The 18,825-nt window shown below is 41.4% G+C and overlaps 1 protein-coding gene across 5 annotated transcripts in view; it reads left to right on the top strand.

Moving 5' to 3' along the window:
- ZMIZ1 (zinc finger MIZ-type containing 1) overlaps positions 1 to 18,825 on the top strand; it is a 328,745-nt gene that overhangs the window by 44,434 nt on the left and 265,486 nt on the right. The gene's annotated exons all lie outside the window — the stretch shown is intronic.

Here is an 18,825-nt window from a genome sequence, read left to right as displayed (position 1 = left end):
GAAATTCAGTCAAATAATCAATCTCATCTTCACCCCCCCCCCCAAAAAAAACCCACACCCCTTTTCTTCCGAGTTTTAATGAAAATAACGCTGTCTTATTGCTTATCACAAAAGTCCTTTGAGGAAGGAGAAGGTAGAATGTATTGAATAATTTGCTAAGTAGAGTTTTGGATTGAAAGAACAACATGCATGACATCATTGGGGGGGGGGGAAACCATCTTTAAAACAGCTGACTTTACACCCCTGTCCCCAGGAAAAGTTGTGTTTGCTGCAGTGCTCCCGGATCCTCTTCAGCTCCAGATAGTTGCCTAGCCTGCTTTGTGTTGTTGGCAATCGTTCGGAGAGGCTTGCGATAGACTGTATAATTCCTAATAGATTTCAGATTGCCACGCTATTTATAGCAGTTTAGCATTTTCCTTACTGTTGCTGTGTAAGGGAAGTCAGCAGAATAATGCTGAAGGGAAAGGAGGACTGAAATAGATTGATTTACGATCATTAATTGGATTTGTGGTGTAAGGGTTTTTCCAGCCAGGAATTGCTGATTTTAGTTAGTTTTGTAAATAAATAAAAAAAATAGATTACTTTGAAATCAGACTGTCCTGCTATCTGTTGGGGCCAGACAAAGCTCTCTCTCTCTCTCTCTCTCTCTCTCTCTCTCTCTCTCTCTCTCTCTCTCTCTCTCTCTCTCTCTCTCTCTCTCTCTCTCATTCTCTCTCATTCTCTCTCTCTCATTCTCTCTCTCTCTCTCTCTCTCTCTCTCTCTCTCATTCTCTCTCATTCTCTTTCTCTCATTCTCTCTCTCTCTCTCTCTCTCTCATTCTCTCTCTCTCTGTCTCTCTGTCTGTCTCTCTCTCCTCCCTCCCTCTTTCTTTCTTTCTTTCTTTCTTTCTTTCTTTCTTTCTTTCTTTCTTTCTTTCTTTCTTTCTTTCTTTCTTTCTTAAGAGAACCTTTTGCCTTACAATCAGAGGTGATAACTTTCGCCAAATCTTCAGGAAAAATCTTGAGGCATGTGGATTGAGAGAGAGAGAGGGAGAGAGAGGGAGAGGGAGAGAGAGAGAGAGAGAGAGAGAGAGAGAAAACCCTTTTCCTATCTCCAGAGCAAGTTTAGTATTTTTACAAAAGACAAGGATAAGAAAAAAGGGCCTGTCTTCTCCCCCCCCCCCTTTCCTACAAAGCCACTTCTTCTTTTAAGTCACAATGGAGCAGTCTCTTTCGAGTTGTAATTTACACCATCGGTGCTGCATTTACAGCTCAGAGGCTGAAAGTGGATCCCCTAAGCTGACCCGGAGCAGAGATCAAACAGATTTCCCTCCTTCCCTTCTGGAGGCTGCAATTAGCCTTGCATCCAAGGAAAGAATCTGAAAGAAAATGTCGATTTTAGTTTTTTAGAAGCCGCGCATCACAACTTCCTTTGCAAGGGCTTAGGCTCGCCCTGAATTAGGAACAGGGTTTTTAAGTGAATCCACTTTCCCCGTTGACAAACACCCCCCCCCCCGGATGCTGCGAACATCATAAGCAGGAACCGGTTTGCCACGCGTCCGAATTTTTGATCACGCGATCAAGGGGATGCTGCAACGGCCATAAGCGTGGAAAACGGTCCTAAGCCCCCGTTTTCAATGTGGCCGTGACCTTGAACGGCGACTAAACAAACCGGTGTATAAGTTCGAGGACTTTCTGTCAAAAGGCACCCAAAAGCATAGGAACCACCGCCTGGGATGGGAATATTTTCTCTGGCCAAACCTAACGCTTCGTTGTTGGTTTTTCTAGAGATCAAATAACAGCATTTGGGGAACATTGGGTCAGGAGGGCATAAGTGGATGGAAAGCGAGACCAATATCTGCAGGTTTAAGGAAATATAAACAGAGCCGTTTGCTAAGAGCAAACAGCGTTCAGACCAGTTTGTATTATTAGAACTGAATTCGGTTTACAGGCTGGGAAAATATCCAGCCAAGCCATCAAATGTGGGATGATTGTTTTAGAATAGATTAGAGCTGGAAGGGACCTTGGAGGTCTTCTAGTCCAGCCCCCTATACCAGACAAGTGACTGTCTAGCCTCTTCTTAAAGACTTCAGTGATGGAGTGGCCACGATTTCGCCTTAGCTAATACATTCCCTTCTACTAATTATTCCTCCTCACCTTTCTTTTACAATAACGCTGAGCATCTATTAGAATAACAGAATAACCCAGTTGGAAGGGACCTGCGAGGTCTTCTAGTCCAGCCCCCTGCTCAAGCAGGAGAACCTACATCATCTCAGACAAGTGATTGTCTAGCTTCTTCTTAAAACTCTCCGGTGATGGAGACACCCACGATCTCTGGAGGCAACTTCAGTTCCACTGGTTAGTTGTTCTCACTGTTAGGAAGTTTCTCCTTAGTTCCAGGTTCAGTGGAAAGACTGGTGATTTTTAAGAAGAGACTGGACAGCCATTTGTCTGGAATGATATAGGCTCTCCCTCTTGAGCAGAAGGTTGGACTAGAAGACCTCCAAGGTCCCTTCCAGTTCTCATTCTGTCTTCTGTAGCACAAAATACAGAATGACAGAGAGTTGGAAGGGACCTTGGACGTCTTCTAGTCCAACCACCTGCTCAACCAGGAGATCCTATACCAATTCTCCCTTTTGACAGATTTCCATCCATGACTTCTTGTCTGGTTCTCAAGTGCTTTGGAGAATAGGTTGTCCCCCTCTTTTTTTTTTTTGTGACAGCCTCTCAAAAGATCACATCACCCCTAGTCCTTGTCTTCATTACATTAGAGATAACCACTTCTTGCAACCGTTCACCACAATGCTTGCTTACCTATAGGCTTCCAGCTTCCATCTAAAGGTTTTGTGTCACCTTTCTTCCTTGGGTGTCTTTTTTCCCCCCCTCTCTCTCACTTAACAGCCAGGAGAGAGTCAGACTTTGAGATTTAATTGGGAAGGAGGAGATTTCCTGGAGAGAAGATGCCTGTGGCTATGTAGGTGGGGAGTGACCTGGAAGCTTTAGAAAGAAGCCAACAAGGGTTTTTACTACTGTTTGAGGACACTGGGAACACGCTGGAGATGGAAGAGAGGGGTGGGGAGAGAAAGAAAGAGAAAACATTCGGTTTCAAATTATCTCCGTTCCAAGCACAGAAGAGACGAGCAGGGCAGAGACAGCCTGGACAATTCCTATTGGCTTTTGAAAGCCAATAGAATTGGACTCTTTTCAAGAGAGTCTATTCTATTGGTTTTCAAAAGCCAATAGAATAAAAGGGAGTAGCACAGCTAAGGAAAAGGGGGAAAATTGGCGGACTGCGTTGTTTGTCGACCCCCGTGAAATGGTCATTCGACCCCAAATGGGGTCCCGACCCACAGGTTGAGAACCACTGTGTTAGTCCAAACAGTGGGCTTTCTCTACCAGTTAGTCCCATAAATGTTTCTGGCTCTTTCTACTCTGGATAGGAGGAGTAGGGTGAGACTTTTTGACCCTTGCTGAGAAGGATTGTCAGCCTGGATGCTTATAAGATGCCCCCTTGTCATTTCTGAAAGATCTTCTCAGTGTTTTACATGGCTGAGCTGTAGAGCAAACATAGCTGGAATCCATTGTCTGACCGCTGTGATGGTTGTGAAGTTAACTTGTGTTGTTGTTAGTTGTGAAGTCATGTCCGACCCATCGCGACTCCATGGACAACGTTCCTCCAGGTCTTCCTGTCTTCCACCATCTTCTGAAGTCCATTTAAGCTCACGCCTAACTGCTTCAGTAACTCCATCCAGCCACCTCGTTCTCTGTCGTCCCCTTCTTCTCTTGCCCTCCATCTTTCGCTGAGGTTTCGGAAGGAGAGAGAGAAGAAAAAAACTTTCCCATAGCCTGCGAGTAATCTTGTTCAAAGCATCTGGGAGAGCTTGAGCAGACCTGCCCATGATTAGGAGCCACTTAAAATTTCCTCAACCATTAAAAGGTTTATCAACCCAACCCAGGACTCAAATATACAGATTACAGAACGGCAGAATTGGAAGGGACCTTGGAGATCTCCTAGTCCAACCGCCAGCTCATCCAGGAGACCCTGTACCATTTCAGAAAAATGATTGTCCAATTTCTTCTTAAAAACCTCCAGTGATGGAGCACCCACAATTTTTGGAGGCAAGCTGTTCCACTGATTAATTATTCTCGCTGCCAGGAAATTTCTCCTTAATTGCAGTTGCTTCTCTCCTTGATTAGTTTCCATCCGTTGCTTCTTGTCCTCCCTTTTAGGTGCTTTGGAGAATAGCTTGACTCCCTCTTCTTTGTGGCAATCCCTGAGACATTGGAACGCTGCTATCATGTCACGTCTAGTCCTTCTCTTCATTAAACTAGGCACACCCAATTCCAGGACTCCAGTCCTCTGATCATCTTTGTTGCTCTTCTCTGTACTCTTTCTAGAGTCTCAACATCTTTTTTTAAATCATGGTGACCAAAACTGGATGCTGTATTCCAAGTGTGGCCTTACCAAGACCTTATAAAGTGGTATTAATACTTCATGTGATCTTGATTCTATTTTCCAGTCTTGGACCAACACTTTAACTACTGTGCTACATTGTCTTTTTTTTTTTTAATTAAATAGTTGCAATCCTACATAGGAAATCCTGACAGCAAAATTCTAGGAACGCACCATGTTTTCAACCCCATATTTTTGTTCCAAGTTATTAATAAGCCATAAGTCTTTTTAAAAACAATATTTCCCATATGTCTTTCCTCGACTTTACTTTAATGCTTTGTCTCTGCTCCGTTGCCTTCTCATAAGATGCCGTTTCATCCCTGGCACATCAAATCCTGTCATGTTAATTTTACTAATTCCCATGACCCCTGAAGGTCAATGATTTTCCACGGGAAAAGAATAGCTTGCTTTTGTTGGAGTGAGGCTAGCAAATCCATACTTCACACCCGCTGGTGGCAAAATTTGTCCATGCGGGAATGATCGCTTGCGTAACCTGATTATACAACGGATCAGGCCTGGAGTGCCTTTATTCTTGTGGTATTTGTCACCCATCTTGTCTCCACTAAATTTGCTCCCGAGTGAGGCTGTCATGTGCATTTGTATGTGTAGGTCAAAATGAAGGGCATGATTTATTGTCAGTATTTTCCTGGTCTTCCTATCCATGGGTTTTAGCTGTCTTCACTTTGGTCCACTATTCCAGCTGTGTGTCTAATGACTGGAATTGCCCAGATGTTCATTGCCTTGATGGCATATCCTCCACTAAGTTTAGACTTTAAGATCTTCTTCATGGAATTGGGGGTGTCTAGTTGCATGAAGAGAAGGACCAGGGGTGACATGATAGCAGTCTTCCAATATCTCACGGGTTTACCTAAAGAACAGGGAGTCAAGCTATTCTCCAAAGGATCGGAAGGCAGGACAAGAAACAACTGGTGGAAACTCATCAAGGAGAGAAGCAACTCAGAACTAAGGAGAAATTTCCTGACAGTGAGAACAATTAACCAGTGGAACAACCTGCCTCTAGAAGCTGTGAGTGCTCTAACACTGGAAGTTTTTAAGAAGAGACTGGATGGCCATTTGTATGAAATGGTATAGGGTTTCCTGCCTGAGCAGGGGGTTGGACTAGAAGACATCCAAGGTCCCTTTCAACTCTTTTATTCTGTTCTGTTCTGTTCTGTTCCATTCCGTTCCGTTCCATTCTTTATTCTTCTATTCTATTCTATTCTATTCTATTCTATTCTATTCTATTCTATTCTATTCTATTCTATTCTATTCTATTCTATTCCACTCCACTCCACTCCACTCCACTCTATTCCAAACAAAGAACTGAAAAATGACACAGCACTACCCGTAACTGCTTGATTGTAGCACAGTTTTTTTAACAGAAAGGAGAAAGGGTGGGCAACTGGGAAAGGAGAAACATAAAATAATTGCTGATCTGGCAACTTTTTTCCCCCTTAAATCAATTTTGTCAAGGTAAAGCGAAATCGTTGCCCATGCACGAAGAGATTTGCATTGACAAGATGACGCCTGGTGCATGAAAGGATAAATCTAAGACAAAAACATTCAGGATGATTATGTATCTTCAGGATAGACTGAATTCCTGCAGTTTTCCAAATGGAGTTTAGATTACCCGCTCTCCATTCTTGGAGTTGCAAGGTCTTCTGGTCAAAAAAAAAAAAAAAAAAAGGAGCAAATAGAGAGTGCTAAAGGAGAGTCGTATTCCCATCCCTGTGGAATCAGCAAATTGTAATCCAAATCTTTTAACAGCTGTGCGTTTTTGGCTCCATTGCGACACCGAACAATTCATTCAATTTTTATCCTGCTCTTCTCCCCACCCCCTCATCCCCCAAGTATCACATGGCCAACAACAGCATTTGATCCTGAAAAGGACATAAGAAATTTGGTGCCGGAGAGAGAAAAACTGAAAGGAAAAAGGCTTTCACTACGTACCTATCAGAATAGAATATCTGAAAAATATTATACAGATTTTGTATATTTTATTTTATATTCTATATTTATATTTATATATTACATTTATAATATATTGTATAACATATGAGGGTGGAGGTCCATTGTCCGAGCCTGTGGGTTGGTTTCCGAACATTTCATTACCAGGCTAGGTGACATCTTCAGCAGAGCTTAGAGCAGGGGTAGGCAACCTTGGCTCTTTTATGACTCGTGGACTTCAACTCCCAGAATTCCTGAGCCAGCATGGCTCAGCTTGGAAACCTCTCCCTTTTCCCTCAGCGTGACTGGCTCAGGAATTCTGGGAGTTGAAGTCCACCAGTCATAAAAGAGCCAAGGTTGCCTACCCCTGGTTTAGGGGATGTCAGTGTTTTTCTGTTTATAAGGGCTTCAGGTGTGGGTGTGTCGAGTGAGGGTCTTGCAATGGGTCAGGTGTGAGTCATCACTGAGAATCTTGTGATGGGGAGGTTACTTCAGGTCAAGGTCATGGGAGTGGGGGCTCGTGCGGGATGGTTGAGGGTTGATGCTGTCTCTGGTTGGCTGTGTGGTTGATTTGGATCCTAAGGGGTTCAAAGGTTGGTTGTGGGTTGATGTGTCTGTGGATGGAATTGCTGGTGGAGTGCCAGGACTTAGATCAACTGACAAGCGTAGCAGGTGGCAGCGTGGCCGATGGTTTTTGTGTTGCTCCAATCGAACCGGTGCTGTTTGGTGTCAGGATGTTTATATTTATATTATATAAATAATATTTATATTTATATTATATAAATATATTTAGAATAGAATAGAATAGCAGAGAATGTGAATAGAACAGAATAGAACAGAACAATAGAATAGAATAGAATGCAGAATAGAATAGAATAGAATGCAGAATAGAATGAAGAATAGAACAGAACAGAATAGCATAGTTGGAAGGGACCTTGGAGGTCATCTAGTCCAACCCCCTGCTCAGATAGGAAACCCCATACCATTTCAGACAAATGGTTGTCCAATCTCTTTCTAAAAACTTCCAGTGTTGGAGTATTCACATTCGTATGTTATGTTTACAATATAATATAAATATATATAATATAAATATGTTTGTATTATATTATAAAAGTACATTATATATTTTAGATGCGGCTCAAGACAATTCTTCCATTCAACGTGGCCCAGGCGAGCCAAAAGATTCGACATCCCTGCTTTAAGATAAATGGTTATATCGATCACGTGGTGGTACAAAGAAATCAGAGATAGATGCTCCTGACTTTGTTGCTGAGAGCTTCTTAACTGTTTCACTTTCTCATGATCTTTAAACATAATTTAAAAATTTCCAATGACATTGACTCGGCTTCCTTTGTTAGCGTTCAAGCTGGAGTCTATTAACCATTAATATTCAAACTAATTATTATCACAGCAGTTAAGTTTTAACCAGCGTCTGAAGTGGATTATAACTCTTGCAGAGTCTGGTTTTCCAAAGCAATTGCTTTCTTTCATGTTTGTGTCACACTCGTCCGCCATGTTCGGTGGGTCTGTTTGTTTCGTGTATTTTTTTTCCCCCTTTTCTTTCACAAGAAGAAGGCCCTGTCCTTAATTTTCCCCATCCGCAGGTCTTCTTGCAAAAAATATCTGATGAGCGCTGGTGGTGTTATTATCGGTTGTACATTCTCCTGGCTTATCTTTGCAATGCACATTCTGATTTTCAAAAATGTACTCAATGAGGTGAACGCTTTAAAAGAATCCCCCAATATTTAGCCATGTGCATCTATTCGTTTATTGGAAGATTTTTTTTTAAAAAAACAAACCCACTAGGGAACTATTTTGAAGAAAAGGAGAAGAAGAATTTATGAGCAATGGGAGTAGAAGGGTTTGATGTTAGAAGCTGAGAATTAATGAAGAACACAATAATGATCCTTTAAAAAAAGCAAGGAAGCTATTCTAAATCCATTGCATTTTATTACAACTCTTTCTTGATGAGGATCATATTTATGATTTTTAATGCAAAAGAGAAAAACATGCTCAGTATTGTGGGTTCTTTGATGTTCACTGAGCTTGTTTCCTTGCAGACGTTCCATTACCAAACTAGGGAACACCATCAGGGCTACAAGGGAATGGGATGGAGGAGGAGGAGGAGGAGGAGGAGGAGGAGGAGGAGGAAGAAGAAGAAGAAGAGGAGGATTGTGGAGCCATTAGTGCTCTCTGAGCTTGGTTGTTTTCTTGCAGACGTTTCATTACCAAACTAGGGAACACCATCAGTGCTACAAGGGAATGATATTTAGGAGGAGGAGGAGGAGGAGGAGGAGGAAGAAAAGGAGGAGGATTGTTGGAGCCATTAGTGCTCTCTGAGCTTGGTTGTTTTCTTGCAGACGTTTCATTACCAAACTAGGGAACACCATCAGTGTTACAAGGGAATGGGATTTAGGAGGAGGAGGAGGAGGAGGAGGATTGTTGGAGCCATTAGTACTCTCTGAGCTTGGTTGTTTTCTTGCAGACGTTTCATCACCAAAGTAGGGAACACCATCAGTGCTAGAAGGGAGTTGCCTCTGCTCGTTTGGAAACTCTACTCACTTCTAGCACTCACTTCTAGTTCCCTAATTTGGCAATGAAACATCTTCAAGAAAACAGCAAAGCTGTTGCACCAAAGAGCCCTCAGCTCAACCGTGAGTTACAAATATTCTCTTCTGGGATCAGTATTCGTCTAGGGGAGTAACTCTGTGCATTTCTGTGGTCCCGTCTGTTTTCAGTTATAAGAGATGCGTTCATGCCGTTCTTTGACCATGATAAAGCTTTGATTGATACAAGAGATGTGTGTGTGTGTTTGTGTACCTACACAGGTGTGCAAGCATGTGCATCACCTAGGTAAATTAATTAGATTGCCCAGACTGTCTGTAAGACATGCACAAGTTGGGTAGTTGTTACACAATGTGCAAATTGGCTTTTTTGGCACGGTCGCCTATTCAGTCCCGATAAGGCTTTTGTTTAAAGTTACACCTAGATGTTGCTCTCAAGGGGCTAATTTTCCCAACAGAGACTGTCCTCTCCCTCTTTCATCTTGGATTTTACAATTTGTACTTCTTCCTGTCAAAAGTAAGGACTCTCACACTCAGCTTTGTGTTCCTACGAGATATCTCGAGATTTTTCTCAGGAAATTGGATTAATGGTTGATAAGGTTCAGAGAGAATCTAACTCCCCCCCCAAAAGAGTTATGAATAATTTAATGAATTCACGGTGGGTTTTAAAGAAAGGGTGCCTCATTTAAAAAACAACAACACTAGCCTGGTTTTAAATGGGCTTGGGAGATTTAATGATGAATTTGCTCTCCGGAGGAACTTGGCAGAACAGCTGCTTTCTGTTTGTGCCAAGCTTGACATCAAATGGAAATATTTGATCCAAAAATAACAGTCTCTGATTCTGCTTTTCTCAATTGCCGAGAGGAAGAAACGGCGTTGACAAAGCTAAGCAAAGGTCTGCAATCATGGAGGCACCTCTTTAGGATGGCAAGTGTTTGAATTTGGCAAGGCGAATTGACAAAAGAAGACCATTTTGTTGATGTCGCCTTTGTGCATCATATGGTCTCCACGGGAATCCATGCATCCGTTGTCGATTGCCAAAGCACTTTGATTTAATGGTTGTAAGTTTCCACCCTGAGAATTGTCTTCTAGAAGAGAGGGGCGGTTAGGTCTCCTTGCCAAAGCTCTGACTCTGATACAGGTTCAACGTCATGTTGGATCAAGCACAGGCCTCCGTCTATTGTAGTGTAACTTGGCAACTTGAAGGTGCGTGGACTTCAGCTCCCGGAATTGAAGACCGCATATCTTCAAGTTGCCAAAGTTGTGATAGAGATAGGATAGATAAATAGATAAAAATAGATAGATAGATAGATAGATAGATAGATAGATAGATAGATAGATAGATAGATAGATATGATAGAAATGATAGAGATAGATGGATGGATGGATGGATATACAGTTGTGGGATTCAGCCAGTTCACATCAGTTCGGCAGAACCGATAGCTAATTTTTGGTTGCCCAGGCCCAGAATGGACTTCCGGAGTGGCATCCATACAGAGACCAGTTATTCACATATTTGACAGATAGATAGAGATAGCTCGCTAGATCAATAGAAAGAAATGATATAGATATAGGTAGGTAGGTAGGCAGGCAGGCAGGCAGGCAGACAGATAGACAGACAGACAAACAGACAGACAGACAGATAGATTGATAGATCGATAGATAGATCAAGAGAAATGATAGATAGATAGATAGATAGATAGATAGATAGATAGATAGATAGATAGATAGATAGATAGATAGATAGATAGATAGGCAGGCAGACAGATTAGATAGATAGATAGATAGATAGATAGATAGATAGATAGATAGATAGATAGATAGAGATAGATTGATAGAGATAGATCAAGAGAAATGATAGATAGATAGATAGATAGATAGATAGATAGATAGATAGATAGATAGATAGATAGAAGATATAAATAGATTAGATAAATAGATAGAAGATATAAATATAATAGATAGATAGATAGATAGATAGATAGATAGATAGATAGATAGATAGATAGATAGATAGATAGATAGATAGATAGATGATCCACAATATGCCCCTCACTCTTTGGGAGGCCCACAGCTCATGTGGCTTGTTAACATGAATGAAAACTTTATCCCACGAGTTCACCAACCTGAGTCCAAAGAGTAGCAAATGCAATAGACAGACTTCATCCAACATGAGTTAATATATTCTACTTTCATAGCCTCTCCTCTCTGATAATCCTCTCCACTGTACTGTATTCAGAAAGAAGCAGCCTGTCAAAAAGTCCCCCCCCCCCCACAAACACACTTCTCTGACCATAAAACTCAGCAACTAAGATGATTAAAAGCCTGGAGATTAAAACATATGAAGAACGGTTGCAGGATTTGGGTATGGCCAGTCTAGAGAAAAAAAGGACTTAGGGGGGACATGCTAGTAGCACTCCAGTATTTGAGAGGTTGCCTCAAAGAAGAGAGGGTCAGCTTATTTACCAAAGCACCAGAAGACAAGACAAGAAGCAACAGATGGAAACTAATCAAGGAGAGAAGCAACCTGGAATTAAGGAGAAACTTCCTAACAGTGAGGACAATTAACCAGTGGAACAGTTTGCCTTCAGAAATCCTGGGTGCTCCATCACTGGAGATTTTCAAGAAGAGCCTGGACAATCACCTGTCTGAGATGGTATAGGTTCTCCTGCTTGAGCAGGGGGCTGGACTAGAAGACCTCCAAGGTCCCTTCCAACTCTATTCTGGTTGATTGATTTTCCAACCACAATGATATTGCCTTTATAAATTCCACCATGTACAGTGCATGTGAAAAACAATAAAGTTAAGGGGTCACCAACCCCACCTTGATTTTGGTGGGAATCTGGCGCGCCATCCCACTTTGATGAAAAAAAAAATTAGGAAAAATTAAAGATTTTTGTTAAAGTTCTATTTTCTCATGTGGGACTATGGGAGAATGAAGTTCTGGATTTGTGTGGCTCTAAATTTCCATCCAAAGACACATGTTTTCTAAAATGACACAGACCTGACAGGTTGATTGGCAGATTAGGTGTTGTTTTCCTTTTAACGTTTCTTGTAGCTAAGATAATTTTTTTTATTCTATTTTATTCTCTTTCTTGTAGACATACATTGCACCTTAATTATTAGAGTACAATTCTGATGTGGTGGGCTCTCCAGCTAGACTGGGGGGAGGGGTTAAGAGAGGGCTGAGCTGAGAGTCCTTGCACTGCAGGCTGAAGTACCTTTGAAGTATCTTAACTTGCCGTTCCCAAAGAAATGCAGGTCTGGTGAGATTCTTGAAACATAATTGACCCCCTATAAAACGACTGTTGGGACTCTTCACGGGTGGTTTTGGTTGCGTTTGCCTGACAACTAGGCCATAAAAGTTAAAATAATCAAGCACAATTTAAAAACCCAATAAAATCTGATTCATTAAGTAAATCACATTGAGAATCTGAACCTACTGAAGCTTTTTAGTTTATAGGAACCGTGGCACGGTGGTTAGAAGGCAGTAATGCAGGCTAACTCTGCCCACTGCCAGCAGTTCGATCCTGACTGGCTCAAGGTTGATTCAGCCTTCTGTCCTTCCAAGGTCGGTAAAATGAGGACCCTGATTGTTGGGAGAGATATGCTGGCTCTGTAAACCACTTAGAGAGGGCTGGAAAGCACTGTGAAGCGGTATATAAGTCTAATTGCTAATTCTATTCTATTCTATTCTATTCCATTCCATTCTATTCTGTATTCTATTCTGTATTCTATTCTATTCTATTCTATTCTATTCTATTCTATTCTATTCTATTCTATCTCTCCCCTCCCCTCCCCTCTCCCATTCATTCCATTCCATATTTTCTATTCTATTCTATTCTATTCTATTCTATTCTATTCTATTCTATTCTATTCTATTCTATTCTATTCTATTCTATTCTATTCCAATTTTTATTCCATTCCATTCAATTCCATTGTCATGGTGGTACAGTGGTTAGAATGCAGTATTGCAGGCTAATTTTGTTGACTGCCCCAATAGTTTGATCCTGACCGGCTCAAGGTTGACTCAGCCTTCCATCCTTCGAAGGACCCAGATTGTTGGGGGCAAATAGGCTGACTCTATAAACTGCTCAGAGAGGGTTGTAAAGCACTGTAAAATGGTATATAAGTAAGTGCTATTGCTATAGTTTGGGCACAGGATTTAGCTTTTGTATAGGTTATTTCAGGGTGCTTACCTTTGAGGGGGGGGATAAAGCTAAATGTCATTGGTGTGAACAGCCAGGTGGTCTGACTGTTGAGAGTTGAATTAATTGGGAGTGCAAGTCTTTGTAAAATCAAGCCCAAAGAAAGTCTGGAACAGTTTAAGACAGGGGTCTTCAAACCTGGCCCTTTTATGACTTGTGGACTTCAACTCCCAGAATTCCTTAGCCAGGCACGCTGGCTGAGGAATTCTGGGAGTTGGGTTACACTAGAAGACTTCCCAGTTCTAATGGTTGTGTACAGATGTTCCCAAATCAGCTAGCATTATTCGTGTTTCCAAGCATATTGTTGAGGTGTGTGTGTGTGTTTTGTTTTCAAACTCTTAGATATTTATTATCCTTTCTTCTTTTCCTGATGGTGCATGCTGTCAGTGTGATTTTTACTCTTGGGCCCAAAATGAATGGAGATAGGAAATAGAGAAATAGTGTGACTTTTCTTTTTCTTCAACTAGATTACAGGGATAGTGCGTTGTTGTTGTTGTTGTTGTTTTTCTTGATGGCCCCAAAGACAAATGGCAAGCCATGAATGTGTCCCTTCTCAAAGCTGCAGTCCACCAGCTTTCTGAGAAACAGCTGCCAGCTATTATTATGGTCTGCCGATGGCAGGAAACAGAGCTGTGTGGGAAATGTAACTGTAACTTCTAAAAAGGATGTCTGTAGGAAGGAACTGTGGCTGTAATGAATCACAGTGTATTAAAGTCCTCCCTTGCTGGCTTTGTTAGAAAATATGGACTTTGATCATATGGGAGAGATAAGTATGAAGCCATGGTTGGCTTTAAAATGCAAAATGTTTCCGGTGTGTGTCTGTCTGTCTGTCTCTCTCTGTGTATGTGTGTGTGTAAGAAGCTTGGAAGTTATCTCCCATTTTTTTTTTCCTGATGGGCAGATAAAGGTAACAGTAATTGCAAGGCATGGAGAGAGAGAGAGAGAGAGTTCTGTCAGACAACCCAAAACTCCTGTTAAAACAGCAGGAGATGACAGTTGAGTCTTGACAAAAGCAGGCGGTTGCACAAACAGTAAGAGTTGTCACAGACCAAAAGCTGCTTTTTGCAGCTATGTTCAGCCTCTGTATGTTGCAGGTAATCTGTGTGGTTTGCTCAAAGTTAGAATTGTTGAAAGATGGTGGAAACTTCCATGCCAAAAAAATGTTCTTCCTAAATGCTTGCTTGCTTTGTCTTTCTTTCTTTCTTTCTTTCTTTCTTTCTTTCTTTCTTTCTTTCTTTCTTTCTTTCTTTCTTTCTTTCTTTCTTTCTCTCTCTCTCTCTCTCTCTCTCTCTCTCTCTCTCTTTCTTTTTACTTCTTTCTCTTATTTCTTTCTATTTCTCTCTTCCTTTTTCTTCTCCCTCTTTCTGTCCTTTTCTTTCTTTTTCTTTTTCTCTTTTTCTTTCTTCTTTCTCTTTTTTGTTTCTTTCATTTCTTTCTTTTTCTCTTTCTTTCTTTCTTTCTTTCTTTCTTTCTTTCTTTCTTTCTTTCTTTCTCTTTCTCTTTTTTATTTCTCTCTCATTTCTTTCTTTCTTTCTTTCTTTCTTTCTTTCTTTCTTTCTTTCTTTCTTTCTTTCTTTCTTTCTTTCTTTCTTTCTTTCTTTCTTTCTTTCTTTCTTTCTTTCTTTCTTTCCCAAACAGTGACTCTGGAGAGTGAACAATTATAAAAAGAGTTAAAACAGTCAAAGTAAGAGAAAGAAATTAAATGCAGGAGCAACTAAGAGATACTAATCAACCAGGGTCAACATAACCAGGAAACAGGGTCCTTTGTACACACTTGGAAGGCCTTCCAAGGCCTTCCAAAAGCCCAACAGAACCTGGATCATCCTAACCTCTGGAGGTGGATGGGTAGGTGCTACGTTAGAAAAGGCACGTCTCCCTAGTTCCCACCAGCTAACATTGCTTGGCTGATGGTGCTTAGAACATGCTCATCCTGTCTGACTGGATTGGATGGGTAGAAAAAATTTGGACTGGGAGAAAAAAGTGTCCCTCAGGTAAGCTGGTCCCAAGCCACGAAGGCGACAAGCATCACCTTGAATTGAGCCTGGAAAATTACACCTGGGGAAAAGCTGAGCCCATTTACAGCCCCCGCAGCTGTAAATTTACTACACTATACTATAATTTACATTATCTAGGACTCTGTTCTAACAGGCCTCTCCTGTAGCATAATTGAGACCACATCGTCAAAGGTTCCAGTAATTTATTGCTGATGAACTAAGTTAACACACTCTGAAAGGTAGTTAAAACAGTGCAATGCTTTCTTTTTATTAGAAAATAGAGCTTTGTAAAAAAAAAATATGTCGTTCCCTTATATAGATTTTGCTTGTCTTCTAAAAGATTATCTCAGCTTCCTATGGCCACTTGTTTGGATTTGAATTACTGCATTGCTTCCTTCTGCATGCCTGCTTAGTCTTCCTACTGTATATTTACTGATGTTAGTTTGATCAGCTTCCAATGAATCTAAAATTTTTATCCGCTTCCAAGGAATCACTTTTTAAAAAAAATAAATGCATATAACCTAACCTAATCTGCAACACCTAAAACCAAAGTTTCATTTTTTTTTCCACCTGGGTCACAGAGCCCAGAAGAAGTTTCCAAGTAGAAACAAAATGAATTGTGTTCTGTTGTGATTGTTAGGATATTGAATTGAGTAGCGGGAAGGGTAAAGTGTACAACAGGTTGTAGCTGATTGGCTGCAGAGTGCTGGCTCCTGCTGTGGTTGGTTGCTGTCGGTGGAGGGGGGCGTTTCCTTTTTTTCCCGCCTTTTTGGGGTGTGTTCTGTATTCAGTTTCGATTTACCTCATGAGGTTCCTGTGGATGGCGACAAAAGCTACTGTCCATTTAAAAGTTAAATTTAAATGAAAGATTTAAATAAGTGTTCTAATGCACCCGTGTTTCCCAACCTTGGCAAGTTTAAGGTGTGCGGACTTCAACTTTATATAAAGAAACTATATTTATTTATGCAAAGGAACTACAAGTTTGTGTCAGGGTCTCCTACTTCACCCGGACAATTGCTGTGCAATTCCTTCAGGGCGATTCACTTCATGGCAAGACAGGCCGTAAAATGGGGCAAAACTTAGCAACTGTCTCGCTTAACAACCAAATGATTTTGGCTCAGCTGTGGTTGTAACTCGAGGACTCCCTGTATAGCCATAGATATCTTTTTCCAACCACGATGAGCTTATAATTTCATAGTTGCATTGCAATGTTGCAAGCAGGCATGCAAAAAAAAAAAAAAAACAGAGTTTGCGCTGTGATGCTTGCAACTATAACAGAGTTTAAAATCAGCCCCGGAATGTTTATGTTTTGTTTTGTTTTTTAAAAAAAAATCACTTTTTTTGTTAGATTGTTTAATATTATTTAGGAAAAGTTGTAAAAAAGAAAGTAGAATACAATGCTTTGCAGCGTTGTTGTTTTTTTTCCTTCCTGGAGAAGGGATTTGGATATAATCATTTCTTCAAATGAAGGATGCAATGACAGCTGTTTGGAGGTTGCTAATATCAGCTGCCAGGAATTTTAAGCTGTACGTGGCTGATTATATTACAAGTAACCCTCGACTTACGACTACAACTGAGCCCCAAAATGCACGTTGCTAAGTGAGACATTTTTAAAGTGAGCTTTGCCCTGTTTTGCCACTTTTCTGGCAAAAGGCAGAAAATCTGCATTGGAATCACGGCGGTTGTTGCATTAACAACCCGGTTGTTAAGTGAATCTGGCTTCCCCATTGATTTTGCTTGTCAGAAGGTGGCAGAAGGCGATCACATGACACACACACACACACACGCACCCGGGACGCTGAAACTGTCATAAGGACATGCCAGTTGCCAAGCCTCTGAATTTTGATCCCATGACCATGGGGATGCTGCAACGGTCGTAAGTGTGAAAAATGGTCACAAACCACTTTTTTCCAGTGCTATTGTAACTTTGAACAGTCACTAAATGCAATGTTGTGCAGTAAGATAACCAAAAAAACCACAGTTTCTCCATTCCTGACTGATGTCCTGTTTCTTTCCCTCTAATCCAGGCCCTTATTAAATCTCCCCATTGGTGCCATTTTTCTTCCTCCCTCTCTCAACTCCCAATGTTTCCAAATCTACCTTGTGTACATTCCACAAAAGTTCACAAGTGTCCTGTTTTCACAGATGCAGGAGAAAGTTTTGCCCTTCTGTACATTTGTATCAGATTTTATTTGTTTATATTAAGATTAAGTCAGTTGAAATGTGATTTTGTTTCTCTTCGGTTGGCTTTGAGTGCTGTCATTTCTTCCTTGCAACTGTAGTTTATTCCTAAACATCTTTCCTTTCCTTTCCTTTCCTTTCCTTTCCTTTCTCCTTTCCTTCCCTCCCCTCCCCTCCCCTCCCCTCCCCTCCCCTTTCCTTTCCTTTCCTTTCCTTTCCTTCCCTTCCCTTCCTTCCCTTCCCTTCCCTTCCTTTCCTTTCCTTTCCCTTCCCTTCCTTCGCAAACTTTTTTCCTTCCCTTCCCTTCCCTTCCCTTCCTTTCCTTTCCTTTCCTTTCCCTTCCCTTCCTTCGCAAACTTTTTCCCTTCCCTTCCTTTCCTTCCCTTCCCTTCCCTTCCCTTCCTTTCCTTCCCTTCCTTTCCTTTCCTTTCCTTTCCCTTCCCTTCCTTCGCAAACTTTTTCCCTTCCCTTCCTTTCCTTTCCTTTCCCTTCCCTTCCTTCGCAAACTTTTTCCCTTCTCTTCCTTTCCTTTCCTTTCCTTTCCTTCCCTTCCCTTCCCTTCCCTTCCCTTCCCTTTCTTTCCCTTCCCTTCCCTTCCCTTCATTTCCTTCCCTTTCCTTCCCTTCCCTTCCTTTCCTTTCCTTTCCCTTCCCTTCCTTCGCAAACTTTTTTCCTTCCCTTCCCTTCCCTTCCCTTCCTTTCCTTTCCTTTCCTTTCCCTTCCCTTCCTTCGCAAACTTTTTCCCTTCCCTTCCTTTCCTTCCCTTCCCTTCCCTTCCCTTCCCTTCCTTTCCTTCCCTTCCTTTCCTTTCCTTTCCTTTCCCTTCCCTTCCTTCGCAAACTTTTTCCCTTCCCTTCCTTTCCTTTCCTTTCCCTTCCCTTCCTTCGCAAACTTTTTCCCTTCTCTTCCTTTCCTTTCCTTTCCTTTCCTTCCCTTCCCTTCCCTTCCCTTTCTTTCCCTTCCCTTCCCTTCCCTTCATTTCCTTTCCTTCCCTTCCCTTCATTTCCTTCCCTTTCCTTCCCTTCCCTTCCTTTCCTTTCCTTTCCTTTCCTTTCCTTTCCTTTCCTTTCCCTTCCCTTCCTTCGCAAACTTTTTCCCTTCCTTTCCTTTCCTTTCCTTTCCTTTCCTTTCCTTTCCTTTCCTTTCCTTTCCTTCCCTTCCCTTCCCTTCCCTTCCCTTCCCTTCCCTTCCCTTCCTTCGCAAACTTTCATTGAGGATTTCCTCCCTTTGAAGTCTATTTCATGGAAGAGTGCAAAACAGCTTGAATTTGCAATGTTTTATGCTTATTTGCATGGAAAGAAGGACTAGGGGTGACACGATAGCAATGTATTTCAGCATTTCAGCCTGTAAGGAAGAAATGCATGTGTTTTTCATAATGAAAGATTAAATATCCTGACTACATCTTGTTTGTTCTTTTCATGTTTGGGTGGGGGGGGTTTAACCATCTTCTCTCCATCAGTGTTACAGAAATTAACTATTTTCCCCCGGCTTTTTGATTT

Source organism: Crotalus tigris, unplaced genomic scaffold (genome assembly GCF_016545835.1).
Source record: "Crotalus tigris isolate CLP2741 ecotype Arizona unplaced genomic scaffold, ASM1654583v1 scf7180000017753.6788120, whole genome shotgun sequence".
NCBI classification, from domain to species: Eukaryota; Metazoa; Chordata; class Lepidosauria; order Squamata; family Viperidae; genus Crotalus; species Crotalus tigris.
The sequence above is the reverse complement of the archived record's forward strand: the minus strand, read 5'-3'. Positions and strand labels throughout refer to the sequence as shown.